At 45.8% G+C, this 20,530-nt stretch overlaps 1 non-coding gene across 1 annotated transcript; it reads left to right on the forward strand.

Annotated features, from left to right (window-relative positions):
* Positions 1-19,183: 19,183 nt before the first annotated feature.
* LOC116910764 lies at positions 19,184-19,289 on the forward strand. Its single transcript, XR_004389273.1, has one exon. It is a non-coding gene; the product is annotated as a U6 spliceosomal RNA (small nuclear RNA).
* Positions 19,290-20,530: the final 1,241 nt, after the last annotated feature.

Below are 20,530 nucleotides of genomic sequence, written 5' to 3' on the forward strand. Positions count from 1 at the left end.
ATATATTGAGGCCAAGGAGCTGCTCTGACTGACTTTGCATGGTGAGGTAAGGGTTAAAAGGTATCCTTTGCACAGTCCTGGTCTGATATTCCAGTGCCTTTGGAAACTCAATGGCTATATCTGTGTGGGCCTAGTTTTGGACTCTGTTTCATTACTCTAAGGGTCTAGTATGTCACAGTTATGCTGGTGATAACATGCTCATTGTTGGAATAGTCGCAGATGTTCATCGCTATTTGATCGATTGATTAATGTGCTAGTTTCCACAGGTCTTGGACGCCCAGCAGTATAATTGTTTTTATCCTTGATCCCATTTGAATCAAAATTGAGATTTTTTTCATCTTAGAAAGTGCCACTCAGCTTTGTCTGGTGAGTTCACGGGGGGCCAACCATCCTGAGCCCTTTGATCCCTTCTTCACTGACGGAAGCATCCTGAGGTTCACAACAGGATCGGTTTCAAGTTGGGTATATGTGCGGAGTGCATGTGTGTGTGTGATTTTCTCCTCCTTTCTACTTCTCTCACCTGTTTAAAAAATCCTTCTCTCTTTTAGTAGCCTTTGAAATTCATAATAGTATTTTACATATTTTACTGTCCTGTCCTCAATTTAATACATCTTAAAATATGTTATATACAAACATGGTTGGGCAATCTTTTTTCTTTCTTTTCTTTTTTTCAAAATGGGGACCAACCTGAGACCTGCATGCACTAGGCAAGCGCTCTACCACTGAAGGCCAACTCCTGACCCCATGGTTGGGTAATCTATAAAATAAATTAGTCAGAGAATGCCTGTAGAGAATTTTACTGCCACAACCAGTACAGACGTGGGGAAGTGTACAGGCGTGGGGAAAGGTACAGACGGGGAGGCATATAGACGTGGGGCGGTAGGCAGACCTGGGGCGGTACAGACGTGGGGGGCAGGCGACGCGGGGGCAGCAGATGAGCTGAAAACTCAGACTCTGTCCACACTTTCTCTAGATGTCACCTTAGGCCTCAGTTTCTTCACTTGTAAATTAAAAATAATAGTACCCTTATCTTATGGTTTGGGGGAGGATTACAAGTCAATAGCTTTGAGGAGATTAAAATAACACATAGGGATCCCTAAGTTAGTGTGTAGTGACCGTGGTGCCTGCTTGAAGAAGCCGTTCTGTGGTAACTAGGACCAGTGAGTAAAAGTGTATGCTGCCAAGCTCGAGGATCTGAGTTCAGATCTTCATAACCCACGTGATTGAAGTAGAAGACTGCATCCCACCATTGTCCTCTGGCTAAATGTGTGTCTCCTGCATGAGCATGTGTTGGTCTTGGCCCACACAGAGGAAACACAGACAGATAAGCATATAAAAGGAATTCTAACAGAGATGCCCAGGGACTCAAATGGACGCATCATGAAAGTTTCCATGGGGGAGCCTGACTTTCTAAGTCTCCCCTCAATTAGCCCTGCTTCTGTCTGGTCTCTGCTTCTGTCTGATTGCTGACCCCTGCCTGTGTGTGTGTGTGTGTGTGTGTGTGTGTGTGTGTGTGTGTGTGTGTGTGTGTGTGTGTGTGTGTGTGTGTGTGTGTGTATAAGCACACGCCTGTCTTTGATTCTTCATGGTCCTCAAAGCCTCCTGTGCTATGTTCACTTCCTGTTCTAAGTGCTCCCCAGATCCTTAGCTATGTTTCTCCTAAGTTCCAGGTCAAGGGAGGCAGCTAAGGTCTGTTAAGAAATCACATCTCCCTAGGTCACTGATCACAGCGTAGCCCAGCTTGAGATTGGGTGGAGGTCTCAGCCCACTGGCTGTTTGCACTCTGCCTCCTGCCTCTCCTTGTCTCCTTTAGGAAGGCGCCTAGACCCAGGAGCCTTTTCTTGACCTCACAAGTTTGCATATGCCTGAGCCCCAGAAGTTCACGACCCCGTATGCCTGGAAGTTTAATTTTTTTTTGATGGGACTGAATGAGGGTTTCTGCGCCATAGGCAAGCGCCTACCGCTGAGTAAACTTCAACCCCCAACACACTGTGGTCTTTAAAGAAGTTTCACCATATCACCTTACCAGGTATGGCTGAGAATTGTTAGTACTTAACAGAAGGAAGGGATTGTTGTATGTTCAGTATTCTTTAGGTTTGTTCAGAGGGCTGCCACGACTGAACAGTCCATGGTGGTGCCTTCTGAAGGAGAGAGAGAGACACTAATGCTCTTGGATGCCAGATGCAGGTGGAGCCATGATGTCAGATCAGAAGTCTGAAGAAAGGTTCACGCTTGAGCTTCATCCTGAGGGACTGGGAGGTACTCTAGGCATTATTCTTGTCCCTTCCTGGGTCACCTTCCACTGACTGGAGACAGAAACCAGTGGTGGGGATATAAATAATGGTGAGATGAAGAGAACATGAGACAGATCATTCCTCTGGGTTCCTTTTTAGGTTCTGGTCAGCCAGGTCTGTGCTAGATAGAGGATAAGTTGAAAATGAATGAAACTGAAATCTGTTAATTCATTACAACGAATGATAATTTGCTTTTGTTTTGAAATGAGGTCTCACGTAAACCCAGGTGACCTTAAGAGCTGCTTTTTTTTTGAATTTTAAACTGCATGGCCTGCATTCATATGCGCACCGTGTGCTTGTTGCCCATTGACAGCCTAGAGAGTATCATCAGACTTGAACCAGTTACATTAGCTTGTCACTGGGAATCGCTGCACAAGGAATCAAACCTGGTCTCAAAAGAGCAATAGTGCCTTGTAGCCGCTGAACTGTCTTTGTCCCAGTCCTGACCTCCTGAGTTCCAGCCTTTTCCGACCACATTGGGATTACAGGCATGCCATCATGCCTGTTTTATGGGGACTTACACCTTAAAATTGCAATGCCTTAATAGCCAAAAGGACACAGTTTTGGTGTCTTTACGTGAATACATCATACACCTGTAATAATTCTATTGTCAAAAGATATGTATGTTTTCATGTGTATTTTATTTAATAAAACCTAAAAGAGAGACAGACGTGAACCTAGTGCCAGGCTTAAAAAGATAGTGGATTTACAAAGTGTTTTGATGACTGACTCTTGCCAAGTGCTGCCTGTCAGGTGGCGACAAGCCAACTGTGGTCTGGCCTGCTGGCCACAGCTCATGCAAGTAGCTGGCTTATTTACTTTCAAAGCTGAACAGTCAAGTTTAAAACCATGGTGTTATCAAAGAGCATTCCACCACATTGAGAGAGACTCAGTGGATCACATACAAATGTGGAGGGAATTAAGAGACCCCCAGTCCCTCCAGCCCAGAATTCCTGTTCAAGGATCAGAGCCTCTCATGTATGCTAACTTCTTAGTTATTTATTGGGTTCTATGTAGCCTGTCATCATGGTTTCACCGCTCTTCCTGTCTCAGCCTCCCAAGTCCTGGGATTACAGGTGTCGCATGTTCATCACATACAATTTGCAGATGATAGAAGACACTCAGACTTACTCTGTTCGAACACAAACATGATTTCCTCCTCCCAAACCTAACTTTTCCAGTGCCTCTGCCAATTTGAGTCCTTCCATTTGCAAAATTAGTTACATGGCGCCATCCATCCCTCCTCTGCCCATTTCCAAGTTTCATAGACTACATTTCTCGTTTTTTGTATTTTTTTCTTTTTTCAGAGTTGGGGACAGAACCTGGCCTGTTTTGCTGAAAAGCTTACCGCTGAGCGTAAATCCCAACCCCTTTTGTAAATGACATTTTATGTATATGAGTTTTGTGTAATCTTCACCCTTCTGCTGGCAAGCGGACAAGGAAGAGCCCACCCTGCTGTGTTCCGATATTGATCTAGAGTTGCCTCTGTAGAGATGAGCGCCAAGGCCAACTGGTTAAGTAGGACTGAGGTCGTCTGAGAAATGTCTTTAGCATTGGTGATATAAATTTAGGACCGTTGGTGGCATTGACTTTTTCCACCAAGCCAGTTAAAAATTGGTTTGTTTTGCCTTATCACAAGCTAGACATCGGGGAAGAGGGTCCCAACCAGAAACAGCTCCATCAGATTAAATGGCAGCTTGGTCTGTGGAGGTATTTTCGATTGATGGTTGATGAGAGAGCCCAGCCCACTGTGTGTGTAGGCACCATTCCCCAGGCTGTGGCTCCCCACTGTAAAGTGTTGCTGGAGCGCAGGAACATGACAGTAGGCAACACTCCTCCATGGCCGCTGCTCCAGCTCCTGCCTGCTTCCTCATGATGGCTGTCACTGTAAGACAAATGAGCCCTTTCCTCCCCAGCCTACGCTTGATCGTGGTACCTTTATCTCAAAAAAACATTGGTGCAACCACAATGGATTGAAAAACAATAGTAACATATGTCATGAGAAAAACAAACACAGCGTAAATACAAAGAAGCGTAGATATGGTGAGATAAGACCTGTTCCGCGGCCTGCGTGGCCCAGTCTCGAGCCTGTTTCTGCAACACACGGCATCGTTCCTTGTTCTTGGTTCTGGGAAACCCGGATCTCACAGTACAGCGTCTTCAAATTCAACTACTTAGGCTCTTCATCATTACCAGGACGAAGATCTCACAGGACTGTCAGAAAACACCATTCATATTCCTTCTGAGCCTAAAAAAGTACTTTGGTTTTTAGTCATAAAATTGGGGTGTCCTTTTGCTTTGTTGAAAAACCAAGGAGGTCATAGACTAAATATTAAACAAGTTATATATAAAGTTTCTGTTCTCACAAAAGCCTAGTGGAAGACAGGATAAGTCCTCGTCTTATAGTTTGACACCGTCATCACGCAACCACTTGCTTGCTTGTATTCCTGTTAAGCCCAAAGAACATGAGAAGTTTTGCTGAAGCGATGCTCACTTCAGTGTTCCAAATGAACAACTGTGAACGCTAATTAAATTCCAGCATTCCAAGGCCGTCAATACTGCTACCAGTCCTTGTCATTGAAGGATTGATTGACAAGCCTAATCCTTAGGAACCAGGGAAGGTCCTCAAGAACATCAATAAAACGTGGAAAGGAGGGGAAAGCCTGTGGGTTAAACTTAGGAGGGGCTGGGGATTTAGCCTAGTAGAGTGTTACCTTAGGAAGTGCAAGGCCCTGTCAATTGTCCCCAGTTCAAAAAAAGAACAAAAAAAAAAAAAAACTTGGGAGGGTACTTTTTATTTATTTATTTATTTATTTTTTGATACCTGCTCCAATTTAGCACAGAATGAGAGAATATTAGGAGAAACCCCAGACTTAGAAATATGTCCCTTTCAAAATCTTGACATATTAGAGAAAGGGAAAAAAAAATAAACCATGGCTGAAGTGATGGTTATTTGCTTGGAGCTAAAGCAGACAGCTTAGAAGGCCAGGGAGAAGGAATGCTGAGATTCTGCCTTCCACACACTCCTCTTTTCTGTCCCTCCTTCCCTCCCCATCCTCCCCCTCCCTTCCCCTTTTCCTTCATCTTTTTGCTGGGAGTTGTTTGGTTTATAGATAATTCCACTAATCCACCAACAGCTGCCAGCATCAGGCTGCCACTTACCCCTCCCCACCCACCTCTCTCCTCATCTTTCTCTGTGTTCCCGTCTCAACATCCCCTCTGTCATCCTGTCTCTGTCTCTGTGTGTGTGTGTGTGTGTGTGTGTGTGTGTGTCTCCTCTTTTTCTGTCCCTCTCTGCCCCCCCCCCTCCCCCCCTCCCCGGCTCTACCCCTCTCCTTCCAATAAATATTTTTCACTGAAGTCTGATGCATGGCTTGATTGTTCAGGGAAACGTCTTGGCCAGGCTGCCAGGTTGCTCTGCACATTACACCACCATTTTATAAAAAACAAGTTGACTTCTATTATTTGATGGCCACTGCTCACTTAAGGTATGGCTAGGAGAAGCTTGCTAACTCCACAGTTTATTCTTTCTTTATTTTTTTTTAATGCAACTGTTCTTGGCTTTAAATATTAGAATCTAGGGCTGGAGAGATGGCTCAGTGGTTAAGAGCACTGACTGCTCTTCCAGAGGTCCTGAGTTCAATTCCCAGCAACCACATGGTGGCTCACAACCATCTATCATGGAATCCAATGCCCTCTTTTGGTGTGTCTGAAGACAATGACAGTGTACAGTGTACTTACATAAAAACAAATAAACACCCTTTTTAGAATCAAAAACATGTTTACAAGAGAATGATTGAGGAAGACACCCAGTGGTAGTCATGACTTGTGCCCCTGTGAGAATGAGCCAGAAACACACACACACACACACACACACACACACACACACACACACACACACACACACGTGCGCGCATACACATGCATATGTATGCACCCGCACTTACATGCACACACATGCTCCCTATGCATGCACACACATGACACACATGCACACATGTGCTACACACAATGCCCACACCCCACATGCTGCTCACCACGCACACACAGATGTGCCACATAGGCGTACACACATGCACACCATGCCACATGCGCATGACATGTTACTACTACATCTGCAGGTACCCGAGATACTGTAAGAGATAAACAGCTGCTGTCCATCTTCAGGATACAAGGTGTTACACGTAACAACCTCATTGAACTACCTCAGGTAGACAGGAGGCACTGCATCCCACTCTTCCCTGCTGGTGCCTGCACCTGCTGTCCTCAAAGCTCTGGGCTGCAAAGTTGACTGAGCTCAGGTCTCACAACCGTGACTGAACCCTGGGGATATTTTGTGTCCTCAACCAACAGGATGGGAACGTGGAAGGCCAAGTGCCAGAGCACTCAGTATGTCCTCTCAAACCTTCCTGTATAGTTCCAGCCAGTGCAGAAGGGAAGTGTGGAAATGGAGTTTTCCTGGACAGTGCTTATAAACCACCTGCCTGGCTCGAGCACATCTTTTAAATCCCAACAGAGGCAAAGGCAGGCTGTGAGTTGTTGTCTGTTGAGATCTCTGTGAGTCAGCCAAATGTTCATGAGTAGAGCAAGTTTTCAGGACAGTCAGGGCTACACAGAGAAACTGGGTTTGGAAACACCAAAAACCATAACCAAAAACTGCTACGGGGTCCACTTAAGATCTAACACAACTCAAACACCAGGTCAAGGCAGACGACAAAATTTACTGTAATCAAGCTACTATTGATCAGGGCTGTGGAGCTGAACTTCGACCTTGAGCCACAATGTTACATAGCTTTTAAGCTTAAAAATTCACAAACATCTGGGCCTAGTTGCAGTTGCATTTTTCCATCAGTCCAGATTTCGGGACAGGGGACTTCCTTCAGAACATGTCTCTGTGGTACATTTATGCTGTTCTCATTGGTCGGTTTATTCAACTCTTTGGGGGTAAATAGATTAGCATTCATGTCTCAACTTGTCAATCTGGATGTCACCCATGTATTTATCTCTCTCTTTCTCTGCCAAGCAGGATATCAGTTACCCAGGGAGATCTTGGGAACTTAAACTTTGTTTGACCCCTTATTGGAACAAAATGGAACCTTTGCAGATCAAAATGGCAAATGTCCATTGTTTTTATACCAAACTGTGCAGAAACGATGAGTGAATCTCTAGTCTGCTGAGTTTGCTGAACACTTGTTTGGTGCTTCTCTGAGCTAGTCTAGGCCCAGGAACAGAGGGAGAGGCAAATGCCAAAAGGTAACCCTAACCCCAAAAGATCCAACACGAGAGCATGTGATGCCACGTGAATCCAGCCTTTGGGTCCTGCCCCATCTTCCCTAAGAGGCCCAGGGATATCCCGGAGAGAGGGGACTTACTGTGTTCACACTGCAGTCTTCATGCTGAGTCTCAAAGTTAACTGTTTTAGAACCTTTTTGTTGTTCTGTTTTCAAGACAGGGTTTCTGTGTAGCCCTGATGCCTACTCAGAGATCCTGCCTCTGGAGTTGTGGATTGGTTTGCAGCCAGCACTGCCCTGTGGGTGAGTGGACTTGCCACGCCAATAGCGATCACACCTCCCAGGTCGAGCTAACCTGCCTTTGCAATAGTTTTTTTTATCAACTTGACATACAAGCACAATCTCCCTGGAAGGAGATTTCAAACAGGAATGTAACCAAATGGCTGTTCCAATCGCCCACTCCCAAATAACAACTTGAAAACTTAGTATTTATTAACGCACTAGGCCTTAAACTAGGCTTGTTCCCCGACCAGCACATAACTCAGTCAACCATTTATACTATTCTATGTCTGCCGTATGGCTGAGTTTCATACATCCAACTTTCTCTCAGTCTGGGTGGCAAATCTCCCGTCCCCGACTCTTCCCAGAGTTCCAATCTTCCTTCTACTTCCTGCCTTTTTCTAACAGGCCATTAGCTTTTGATTGGCAGGTGATGCTTTTACACAGTGCATAAGAAATTATCCCCACAGAGGGAATGCCTGCATCAAATTGGCCTGTTTGTAGGCCTGTGTGGCATCTTCTTGCTCACTGATGGATTTGGGAGGGCCAGCCCCACTGTGCATGGTTCCAGCCCTGGGCAGCTGGTCCTGGAAGGTATGAGAAACACAGTTGTGGCTTCATGTATCACCTTTGTAGTACCTGAGCCCCCACCAGCTGGGCTATTCCAGCTTCTTTGGAGTTTCACTTCCTCTAGGTCCCCCCTCTCTTCTCAGGATGAGGATTAAGTTGGCCGGAATCAATCCACATCTGTTCATCTTCAACTCTCTGCATTCCTTCTTCTTTTTAAGACTTATTTATCTCATGTATATGAGTGCTCTATCTGCATGTCAAAGAGAGCAACAGATCCCATGATAGATGGTCGTGAGACACCATTTGAGTGCTGGGAGTTGAGCTCAGGACCTTGGGAAGAGCAGCCAGTGCTCTGAACTTCTGAGCCATCTCTCCTGCTCAAATACCTGTGTTTCTATTTGGCAGAACTAGAATAGAGCCCAAGGAACTTCAGCAACAGAACAAAGGAAGAACCAATTACCAGGTCCTATAGTTAAGCTATGGCACAGTGTGTGCTAGTCTATGGCTGGTGACTCACATAGGAAAGAAACACAAAGCAAAACGAGATAGCATTTCACAGAGTCTATGATTATCTGGCAGACTGTAAGGTATCAACCACTGCAGGCGATGACAGAGGAAACAGGTGCTCTCTTATGCTCGTGGCCTGAGGGCAAACTGGTTTTACCTTTCCAGGGGAGCGGTGCCAATTTTTCTCCGTGTAGCACAATTCATAGTATCTTGGGCAACTTTTGACCCGGAAGGTCCTCCTTTGGGAGTCTATTTTCAGGAAACTGTGAGGCTATGCCCAAAACTTAGTGACGTCCTCATTCTAATGTTGTTTATAGCATTGAAGTTTTAATACAATAGCTTTCCATTAATATGAGCATCATAAAGCAAATCCAAGACATCAAAATAGTGTTGGAATTAATTTTAATAAGATGAGAGTATGATAATATCACATCGAGTTTAATATCTAGGCTTTAAAACCTATGTTCTCGGTTTTTTAGTATTACAAAAGATTCTTCTTGGAGCAAGCAATGAAAATTCAACAACAACAAAAAAATGGCTTAAGAAAGAGAAAGGAATGTATTGACCTATAGTGTTGGAAAGTCCAGGAGTCGCAATACCTTCAGGCAAGGCTGGATCATGATTCTGCAGCCCCTCCCCAACCTCCCCCTAGTTGAGCAGTATCCCTCTGCTCTTCGCTCAGTTTTATTTTAAATTGGTTTTCTTTTGATAGACTTTATTGTATTTTATTTATTTTGCACACTAGCCACAGTTTCCCCCTCCCTCCTCTTCTCCGAGCCTCTCCCCCATCCTCCCTCTTCTCCTCTTCTTCCCTCCCCATCCATTCCTCCCCTTCTCTCCAGAAAAGGGCAAGCCTTGATGGATATCAACCAGCCACGGTATATCAAGTTGTAGTATGACTAGGCACCTCCTCTTCTTTTAAGCCTAGACAAGGCAACCCAGTAGAGGAAAGGGTCCCAAAGGCTGGCAACGGAATCAGAGGAGTCAGAGGCAGCCCCTGCTTCCACTGTTAGGAATCCCACAAGACCAAACTACACAGCTGTAACAATGTGTTTCTACAAGTGGTGTTAAAGATGACTGTCAGCAGTTCTAGGCTTGTGGGTTTTGTTTGTGTTTTTAAGACAGGGTCTTCTCACTGTCCTGGAACTCACTCCGTAGAACCAGACTGGCCTTGAGCTCACAGAGATCTGCCTGCCTCTGCCCCCGGAGTGCTGGTCTTAAAGGCATGAGCCACCACAGCCCTGCCCTCTGGTTGTCTTTTCACCAGTTTAATAACCTGTTGAAAAATCAAAAGACTTTCAAGCTCACTCCTGCAGAAGCCGGTGTCGGATTGCATACTCCTCTCACCAGCGAGAAGCGCATGAATCCCACCTGAACTTTGTGATAATGATTACAGCTGACATTTATTGAGCCAGTTGTGTCCAATTATGAGTCTGAGTTCCTCGTGCAGGGTGTAGCTTGGGCAACCCTCGTGAAAGGACTTCCATCGCTCCCGGTTTATTAGGGAAGAAGTTGAAGCCCATGCAGGTCAAGTATGTTATAAAGATAAAAGAACCATCACGCGGTGAGTTCACCCCTGTGAACTGAGAATGTGGGGTGTGGCAGATCTTCAAAGAGACCAGATGTTGCTTCACACAGTGAAGATAGAGCCCTCAATAAAAGCAAAGCCCTCAAGTTATTAAAATGCTCAGAGCGGTAAGAGAATGAGTTATGTCCATGAGAGCAGGACGTGGTTGTGATAAAGCTGGTGAGAATCGTCCTTAGTCCTAGAGAAGGATAACAGCTGGGAAATAGAGGGGCTGGAACAAGGGCCATCAAGCTAATCCCAGGAACCCATGATGGAAGGACAGAACTGACCCCTGCAAACTGGCCTCTGACTGCCACATGTGTCCTATAGCAGGAGTGCACCTGTGTGCGTTCTCTCTCTCTCTCTCTCTCTCTCTCTCTCTCTCTCTCTCTCTCTCTCTCTCTCCTCTCTCTCTCTCTCTCTCTCTCTCCCCCCTCTCCCCTCCCCTCCCCTCCCTCTCCCTCTCTGTTTCTGTCTCTCTCTGTCTCTTTCTGTGTGTCTGTATGTGCCTCTTTCTCTGTCTCTCTGTTTCTGTCTCTCTGTGTGTTTCTCTTTGTCTCTGTCTCTTTCTCTGTGTGTATCTCTGTCTCTCTCTGTGTCTCTGCCTCTCCATCCCTCTCTCTCTCTCTCTCTGTCTCTTTCTCTCACACATACACAGTAGGAAGAAGACTTCTACAAGAAGACAGAAGAGACAATGGAGAGAAGAGATAAGACCAGAGTCCTGCAAGGCTCAATGTCTGAATGACAGGTGTTCAAGAAAGAGAGCAGAAGGTGTCACACAACACAGCCCAGAACTTGGGGTTCAAAAAAGAGAACAGGAGAGTGTCACATGGCACAGGCCAGAGGCTGGGGCAGATGATGGCAGAGGATGGATAGGAGCAGCCCCTGTCCAGAAAACACAGCAACGTGGTGGTGGTCATACAATTCCAGGCAGAGGCGGGGGTCTCTGTGAGTCAGCCTGGCCTGTCTACATAGTGAGTTTGAGGCCAGCCATGGCTACATAGTGAGGCTCTGCCAGAAAGAGAGAGGGGAGGGGGGAGGGAAGGGAGGGGAGAAAGAGGAGAAGGGAGAGGGGGAGGGAGAGGGGGAGGGGAGGGGGAACAGGGGGTTGCCAGAACTGAAGGACAAGACTTTTCTATGAAAGGTCCTTGAAGTGTCTAGAAAATAAATAAATAAAAATGGCTCATCTAGGCTCATTGTTTGAAATTTCAGAACATAGCTGGTAGATCTTAAAAAGCCAGAGGTGGGGAGGAAGGGAAAGGGAGGGAAAAGAGAACAGAGATCATATACAAAGGAAAAGGACTCAGGTTTGGCTTTCTGTACTTAAAAGAAGACAAGGGCAATGTTTTCAAAGTTCTGGAGGAAAATAATTCCCTAGAATTTTGCTCCTAGTTAAATTATTGATCATATATAAAAACAAAACAATTACATTTGTCCGTGTGTGAGCATTACTTCTCATGTAGTCTTCCCCAAGAATTTTCTGGAGGCTGAACCTTTTGGATGAGAGAAGAGAGCCTGAAAACAAGACATCAGACATAGACAACATAAAGAGGATCCTCAGAGAGAGGTAAAGAGAGTCCAGACGACAGCTGTGGACTGGGTCCAGACTCCCAGAATTCCAGGTATATGGAGGTAGAGATATATAGAGGGGTGTAAGGGCCTTCCCATCAGAATCTCTGCTACTATTTCTCCTTCCTTCCTTCCTCCTTCCTTCCTTCCTTCCTTTCTTCCTTCTTTCCTTCCCTCCTTCTCTCCCTCCTTTCTTCCATCCCTCCCTCCCTCCTTCCTTCCCTCCTTCCTTCCCTCCTTCCTTCCCTCCTTCCTTCTTTCCTTCCTTCCCTCCTTCCTTCCTTGGAGACAAGGCCTTACTTTATAGTCCAAGCTGTCCCTGAAATCATGGTCCTGCCTCTGCTTCTTGAGAGCTGGCCTACAGTCATGGACCATTCTGAGTTCATCGTGCTAACTTTTAGACCTAGGACAATGTACTTTGAATGCAGCCCAGGGTTGTTCTCTGCCCTATAACCTACTTTCATCATAGGTTGAAAAGGCCTGGCTCTCTTCTAGGCTGGGTGTGTTGTTCATATTGTCTAGAAATAGTCAGCTTTGACCTCTCCTGGTAGGTAGAGGGGCAGTCACAGTGAACAGCCTTGTCTCTCTGACTGGAACCTGGCTAAACATCTGAGGCCTGGCCCATGCTCCTTGGTCACTGCATGTCTCAACGGTGCCCAGCCCTGTCTCCGAGCGAGCGTTACTCACCGCCTTGCTCAATGCCTTTCTCATAAAAGGCTCTAATAAAGGCTGAGGAGCCCAAGCCAGACAACCACCCAGAGACTGACTGCTCAGTTTACTTGCCCCATTCTGATCCTCCTTCTACCAGCGGAAGCATCTTTCCTTTCTCTCCTAGGTGTGTGCTTACCGCTGTTTTGTAAAATTAAGTGCTATGTTGCCTATAAAGGAAAAATGGCAGTGACTTCACAAGAGGTCATGAGGGGTTATCTCCGAGGGTACCAAGCCCTTCTAAAGAGCTCTCATGTTTTCTAAACAAAGTGGGAAGAAACCCAACATAACACCCTCTTACCCTGCTTAAACGGGGCCACTGATTTCATTCCCCCTTTTATCTGTGTGGTGCGATTCATAGCTCATCGTTCTGAAGCCAGGTGCTGTTACCCAGTGCAGGGTGAATGGGCAGAAGACAAGAAGAAATAAGAGGTGTTCATTCAGGAGCAGTGTTCATTCAGGAGCAGGAGGGATGGCGCAGTGGTTAGAGCACTGGCTGCTCTTCCAGAGGAAGCCTGGTTCAATTCCCAGCACCCACAGGGTGGCTCACAGCCATCTCAACTCCAGTTACAGGGGATCTGATGCCCTCTTCTGTCCTCCACAGACACCACACGTGGTACACACAAACATGTAAGGAAAAACACTTCAATATAAAATAGAACCAAATTAAAAAAAAATATGTGTGTTTAGAATCTGTAGAAAATAATATTTGCAAGAGGAGAGGACAAGAAAGGCCACTTGTTGCTGGTTCTTTTTATTTATTTAGTTAGTTATTTTATTTTATTTTGGTTGCAATGAATACAAGCCTAGTCAGTGTTAACCAAGAAATGAGTGGAGGCTATTCTGGGCCAAAACAGGGTTAGTGAGAACACTCAAAGCCAGAGCTTTCTGCCTGCCTCACAGGCACCTCTGTATGGCTGTGTGCTCAGGGGCTTCTGGCTGGGTCAGGAATCTCCCCACCGTTCGCTGGTTTAAATAGCAAGCAACCTTTTTATTGACAGTGGTGGGTGCTGTAGTGTGAGGAGGGATTAGCAGGAGCACCTTGTCCTTTGCTCTGAGGTGATGGCTGGCTCGGCTTCGCTGGGGTGTGGTGGGGCCCTAGCTCTGGCTGAAGTGTGGGAACAGCTGAGGACACTGGCCTCAGACTTTCCAGTGAGACAGCCTTCCTCAGAGGGTGGCTTAGACGCCAACAGAGGGAAAGAGGAAGATGGGAAGCTCGCAAATGGTCAGGAACTAGCAAGTGGCCAGTTCTGCTTTGTTCCTTGGGTCAAAGCAAGCTACGGGGCTGCAGGTCTGAGGTTGCTTTTCAAACAGTGTGCTGGGTTTTGTGTTTTTCCTTTCACGTAGTCACTTTGCTTGATGAGTTTTCCCTTACTGGTGCCTGGTTCTACTCATTTTTTCCTGTTTTCTCCAGACTTAGCTGCTAGCCAGAAAATCCTTTATGGATTTTCAGTCTCAAATTCCCAAGGATGACTTAGTTCAGTCTTGTATCCCATGCGTACGAGCAGTTGAAGGTCTGTTACCGGCCCCATTCTCTTTCTTTCTAGGGCGAGAACATCAAGCCCCTGGGATAGGTGCAGAAGTGGGGCCGTGAGTACCTGGGCCAAACCCTGACCTTTGCCAGGCTTGGTACCCGCCATCTGTCCGACCTCACGTTCCCTGACTCCCCTCGTTTGTATGGGGCTTGGAAGACCACCATCTTGTTTGTCCCTTCAATTCTGCAGATCTTCCTCCTGAGATCAAGGTCACTGTCTAACATAACCACAACCAAATTACCCCACACCAGAAACGTGACTTTTATGTGTAATAGCATCTGGTGCTGTACCTTCTTATTGTTACAATCGCCTGTAACACCCTTTGTATCGGAATCCTTTTGACCCAGTATTCAGTCTGTGGTCTTGCATCGAAATTTCTCGCCGTCTCTCCCCAGCGACCTCAGATTAGATAAGCGCTTTGGGCTTTTTCATCCTTTTTGTTATTAGCATTGTGGAGAGTGCAGCCATGTTGCTTTGCATCTGTCTTTTTTTAAAGATAGAATCTCGTGTAGCCCAGCGTGGCTTCAGATCTACTCTATAGCTGAGAATGACCTTGTACTTCTGATCCTCCTGCCTCTGCTTCCCGGGTTCTGGAATTATAGGCTTGTACATCAGGGAAAAGTTAGGCAGTGCTGGCAATGGCACCCTGGTCTTAAGGGTGCTAGGTAAACCCAGGGTCCTCCTCACCCTGTTCACGTGTGCAACAGTAGTGATTGGTCGCCTTCTTTAAAGAGTAATTAATCCATTTACTTTATATCCTGATGGCAGTTTCCCCTCCCTCCTCTCCTCTCAGTTCTTTGTGTCCTCCCCTCCCCCACTTCCCCTCCTCCACCATCTCTCTTCAGAAAAGGGGGGCCTCCCATCAGCCAGCCTTGGCATATCAAGTTGCAGTAGGACTAGGCACCTCTTCCACTGTGGCTAGACAAGGCAGCCCAGTATGAGGAAAGGGTCCCAAAGGCAGGCAACAGAGTCAGAGACAGCCCTTGCTCCCGCTGTTAGGCGTCCCCTATGAAGACGACTGCACAGCTGGAACCCATGTGCACAGGGCCCGGTCGTGACATCCACCCCTTGACAGTTGCTGGCAAACTGCTTATTTTCGCTCACACCCATTCCATCCCCTATAGTTTCCCAAGGTCCTCTGGCCAGTGGCTTATGGGTAAGCTTGGATAAGGAGACAATGGTGGTAATCGGAGTGAGAAGGAGAGAAGGGCTGGGTTATCCTTTCTGCCTCTGAAGTCTTCAGCTGTGGGTGTTCACCTTCTATGCCTCAGAACCCCTGAAAGAGCCTTCCGGTCAGGTTCCAGTTACCCCCTTCTCAGTTCTCTTCCTTCTGACTGGCCACAACCGCACTTTGATACAACTGCTTTCTCGTTCCTTCAGCTCTGGGGCAGCGCTTGCCTCTCTGAGCGCCGCCTCTGGGTGTCTCTCCACTGCTTCTCGCCTCTCAGCATTTCTACTTCCTGTGTCACTGCTTTCCTTACGAAAGCTCTTCTTCATTTGGCCTGAAGAATCTCTAGGGTGGTGTTTGTTTTCTTGACTAAACCCTGACTAATACAGGTAGAGACAGTCATCATTGTCCTAATCCGTGTGGCTTGTGGAATACGGTCACAGGCCACTAAAAGCAGCCACATTAGTGTTCGAGCCATAAAAGGGGAATCTTTTATAAGGCACAGTCAGCCCTGTTGGTTTTCTTTCCGGTTTCACAAATACACACAAAAAAAAAAAAAACCAAAAGGAATTAATTTTAGGGTAGTAGAGTTTTTAATGATATATATCATTTTTTCTTTTTTATTTATTCATGCTGCCTAATTTTTTTTACAAAGAATGTGAATTTTTGGCATAAAGACATTTTACTGGCATGCCATATTTAGTAAATCAATGAGGACTAATACTATATGTGCTGTGAATAATTCGCTCTATCAGACAATTCAGAAGCAGCCATATACCTCATGAAATATTCCAAATATTCTAAAGTGGAAAAGCAAGAGGGTCATGGTGGGCCAGCCTGACTCCATTTAAGATTAGAAGCCACCTTGTCACAAGGTCAAAATGTGTTCATTCCAGTTTTCTATAAAACTTTGATTTAAACAGGTCTTGACCCATTTTCTGGAACTTGACATGTTCCACACCTATACTCTGATCTCCACCTGATAAAATGTTCTACCAAATAATTGTGAAATGTTCTGGCAAGTTCCCATATAACCACGACTCCTTGAAAATTCCCCAGCCTTGCATTTTGGGGGGCTAGATAAAACCCCATGGTCTCCCATGTTTGATGTCTCAAATCCCATTTTAGGGAGACACTCCTGTCTGACAGAAGTAAAGCTTGCTTGATTCAACCAGAGTCTTCACTCTCACTCAGTGGAATTGACAGTCATTGTGAGAAGACACTTGGGAGCAAACGCTTCCATTTTTGTACTTCATCCTGGAACAGTTTTTAGAACCTGATGCTGTCATAACTGAGGGAGTCGGGGCACGAGACTCACCAGATGAGAGGTTGTTAAGAAACGGGAGCTGGAGAGATGGCCCAGTGGTTAAGAGCATGGGCTGCTCTTCCAGGGGAACCTGTATTCAGTTCCTAGCATTGACATCAGGCAGCTCGCAAGAGCCTGTAACTCCAGCTCCAGGGTCTGCCTGGCCTCCAAAGACACCTGTACTTATGTAAGCATCCTCTACTCACACACAAATACATGTAATTTTTCAAATAGACTAACAAAGCAATCTTAACACAGATTTAAGCATGTCATCGGAGGGACATAAGGTAAGGATTGCCTCTGGGTGGGCATGGGCTTCTGAAAAGAGGGCTGCAGTTGGATTTTCATATGATCACTCCGGCCCATGAATAGGCAAGATCTTTGGACTGTAAGAACCATGCTGGTTCTTATGGGAACCTGAGTATCAGCTATAAATAAATATCATCTAGACTCAAATATTTTCAGGATCTTTGGCAAATTTACTATAAAGAATTTAAAAATGCATTAAAAGCAGCTGACACATGGGTTAGGATTGAGGAAAAACTGAGCCAAGAGCCCGAAGAAAGATCAAACAGAATGCGTGCCTACCGTCAAACCACAGAGAGGGGAACTCAGTTGGAGATAAAGTGAACTGAGAAGAGCAGAAAGAAAAGCTACGGAGTCCAGCAGTGATCACAAAGCTTGGCTAATTAGCCATCAGTTCTAACAGCGGAGTCTACACAGCCAGTGAGAGCATCCAAAAGTCTGAGCGCTCCGTCACAACTGGGCAGAGTCTCCAGGACCGAAAGGAGACTCTCTGGTAAATTCTTTCCATTAACTGTGAGGAAGTCATAGCCTCCACCTTCTGGTTTCAACCTGCCGTGCCTGCCGTTACCGTGCTCTAAAGAGTCTGTCCACTACGTCCATGACCTGTCTGCCGACTGTGGAAACAAACTCACAGCTCAGTCTGAAGTGACGCATGTTAATAAAAAGATGTGGTTTCTATTGTAGAGATTATGGCTGTGTTGATCTAATAGTGAGTAGTCGATGTCCTTCTTCAGAAACAGAATGCGCCCCAGAGCAGAGAAAGAAACCCACTTAGGCCACACCAGGGAAGCATCCCAGCTCAGAGAAGCAGCTCACTCTGGAAGCATCCTCCTGTCTGGCTCCCATCAGCAGACTGGAGAAGATGATCCAGACCATGAAATGCATGTGTCTACAGAGGCTGTGAGGTCAAAATAGTAACTTTTATTAATAATGGGTTTCATTATGCTATTTCCATATATATGGGAATTACACACATACATATATATACATATATATACATATATCATTATATTTGGCTTAAATTTGCCCTCCCGCCTACCTCTACTCTTCATTTCCTTCTTGTTTTTCTATCTACTAAATAACCCCCTTCTTTTATTCCATAATATACATATATATGCATATACTCATATATGTCTAGATTCTGCATATGAAGAAAAATATGGTATTTCTCTCTCCTCCCCACTATACTTTCTTGATCACTTCCTCCTTCATTCCCTACACACCCTTGCTTCTATTTTCACATATACTGTGTGTGTGTGTGTGTGTGTGTGTGTGCGCGCGTGTGTAAAATCTAGATTTTGCATATGAGAGGAAACATGCATTACTTGTCTTTGCCAGTCTGACTTGTTTCACCATGAGGGTCTCCAGTTCCATCCATTTTCCTGAAGTGACCTGATTTCATGATTATTTGGGGCTAATAAAACTTGATTGTGTATATATACCATCCATCTGTTGACAGACACCTGAGCGGGCTCTCCATCTTGGCTACCATGAACACCATAAACACATACATGCAAGACTCCGTGTGGTATGTTTAATCCCTTTAAGTATGCACTAGTCAGGGTTTTCTGGAGGGACAGGACCATAGAATGACTACATATTACAAAAGAGGATTTATTAGATTATCTTGTACTATAGAGGCTAGGCAGGCGAACAATGGCTGTCTGCATGCTGGAGAGCCCAAGGCAGATAGCATCTCACTCCGTGGGGCTAAACCAGCACGTCAGCAGTCCCAGGCTGAAGTGGAAGGTCTGGAGGCCTCCCCCCTGCTAATCCTTCCTGAAATGCCTTCATGTTCCTGCCCAGAGGCCCATCTCCTGGTTGACTCCAGATCCAATCAAGTTGACAGTCAAGATGAGAGACAGACGATCCCCAGGCTCTCGTCACATCCTACAATAACGCCACCTGTAGTTTTTGAGGAACCCCATATTTGGTGTCATAGTGGGCATTCTTGTTTACATTGCTCCCCGCTGTGTATAGGGCTCCTTTGCCCTGTGTTCTCTTCAGTATTTGTGCTTTGTTCTCTCGCTGATACAGCTTACAAATTGGTGGACTATGGACACGTACTGTCCTGCCTACCTCCCCCCAGGACAGGGTGTCGTGATGTAGCTCTGGCCAGCCTGGAACTCACAGAAATCTGCTAGGGCTCGCTTCTGCAGCACATATACTAAAACTGGAACGATACAGAGAAGATTAGCATGGCCCCTGTGCAAGGATGACACGAAATTTGTGAAGTGTTCCTTATTTTTTAGCAAACACATAGGCGAATGCCAGCAGCAAACCATTGAACTGAGAATGAGGTCCCCGTTGAAGGAATCTGAGAAAGGACTGAAAGAGCTTGAAGGGGCTCGAGACCCCATATGAACAACAATGCCAACAAACCAGAGCTTCCAGGGACTAAGCCACTACCCAAAGACTATACATGGACTGACCCTGGGCTCCAACCTCATAGGTAGCAATGAATAGCCTAGTAAGAGCACCAGTGGAAGTTGAAACCCTTGGCCCTGCCAAGACTGAACCCCCAGTGAACGTGATTGTTGGGGGGAGGGCAGTAATGGGGGGAGGATGGGGAAGGGAACACCCATAAAGAAGGGTAGGGGGAGGGGTTAGGGGAATGTTGGCCCGGAAACCAGGAAAGGGAATAACAATTGAAATGTAAATAAGAAATACTCAAGTTAATAAAGATGGATAAGGAAAAAAAAAGAAATCTGCTATCTTCTGTCTCTTGAGTGCTGGAAGGAAGACGGACGACACCAAGCACGTATCTTGCAGTGGCAGAGATTTGAAACTAGCCCAGATGGCTACCAACAGACGACATGCACACATTTCCATGCTGTGCTGGGGGCCTCTGGAGCCTCGTGCACGCTGGTTAGTCTTGCTTTACCCACAGGCCAGGTGCTACATATCTCGGCAGACATCTCCTTGTTAATACTCTATTATTTTTTCCCAACTTCCATCCTGAGTAAATGTCTCATTAGAGCAACACCTACAAATCCTCAGAGCTATAATGACATTTAAAAAACAAAACGGGGGGTTGGGGATTTGGCTCAGTGGCAGAGCGCTTGCCTAGCAAGCACAAGGCCCTGGGTTCAGTCCCCAGCTCCGGAAAATAGAAAAGGAAAAAAACAAAAACAAACAAACAAAAAACCAATGGAATTTTTTTTGAGAAAACATGTCAGGGAGAAAAAAATTCTAGCTGGTTGCCCCTTCTCAGTGGTTTCACATCATTCAAATATTTGAGAGCACCATAGAGATTACATATCACTCTGATCCTTTTCTTTTCTTTTCCACGTGGAGAAGTTTAATGAGAGAAGAAGAGTAGAAGACAGAAGTAAAGGCCGGCCATGAGCACGAGGAGGGAAGGGGGTGGGAGGGGGAGAGAAGGAACAAAGGGGAGAGGGCAGGAAGCAGAGAAGAGAAGAGAGGAAGAGCAAGAGCTGATCCTTTGCAAAAGTTGTTTTTATTGTTTTTATCATCATCATCATCACCA

This window comes from Rattus rattus, chromosome 9 (assembly GCF_011064425.1).
Source record: "Rattus rattus isolate New Zealand chromosome 9, Rrattus_CSIRO_v1, whole genome shotgun sequence".
NCBI lineage: Eukaryota > Metazoa > Chordata > Mammalia > Rodentia > Muridae > Rattus > Rattus rattus.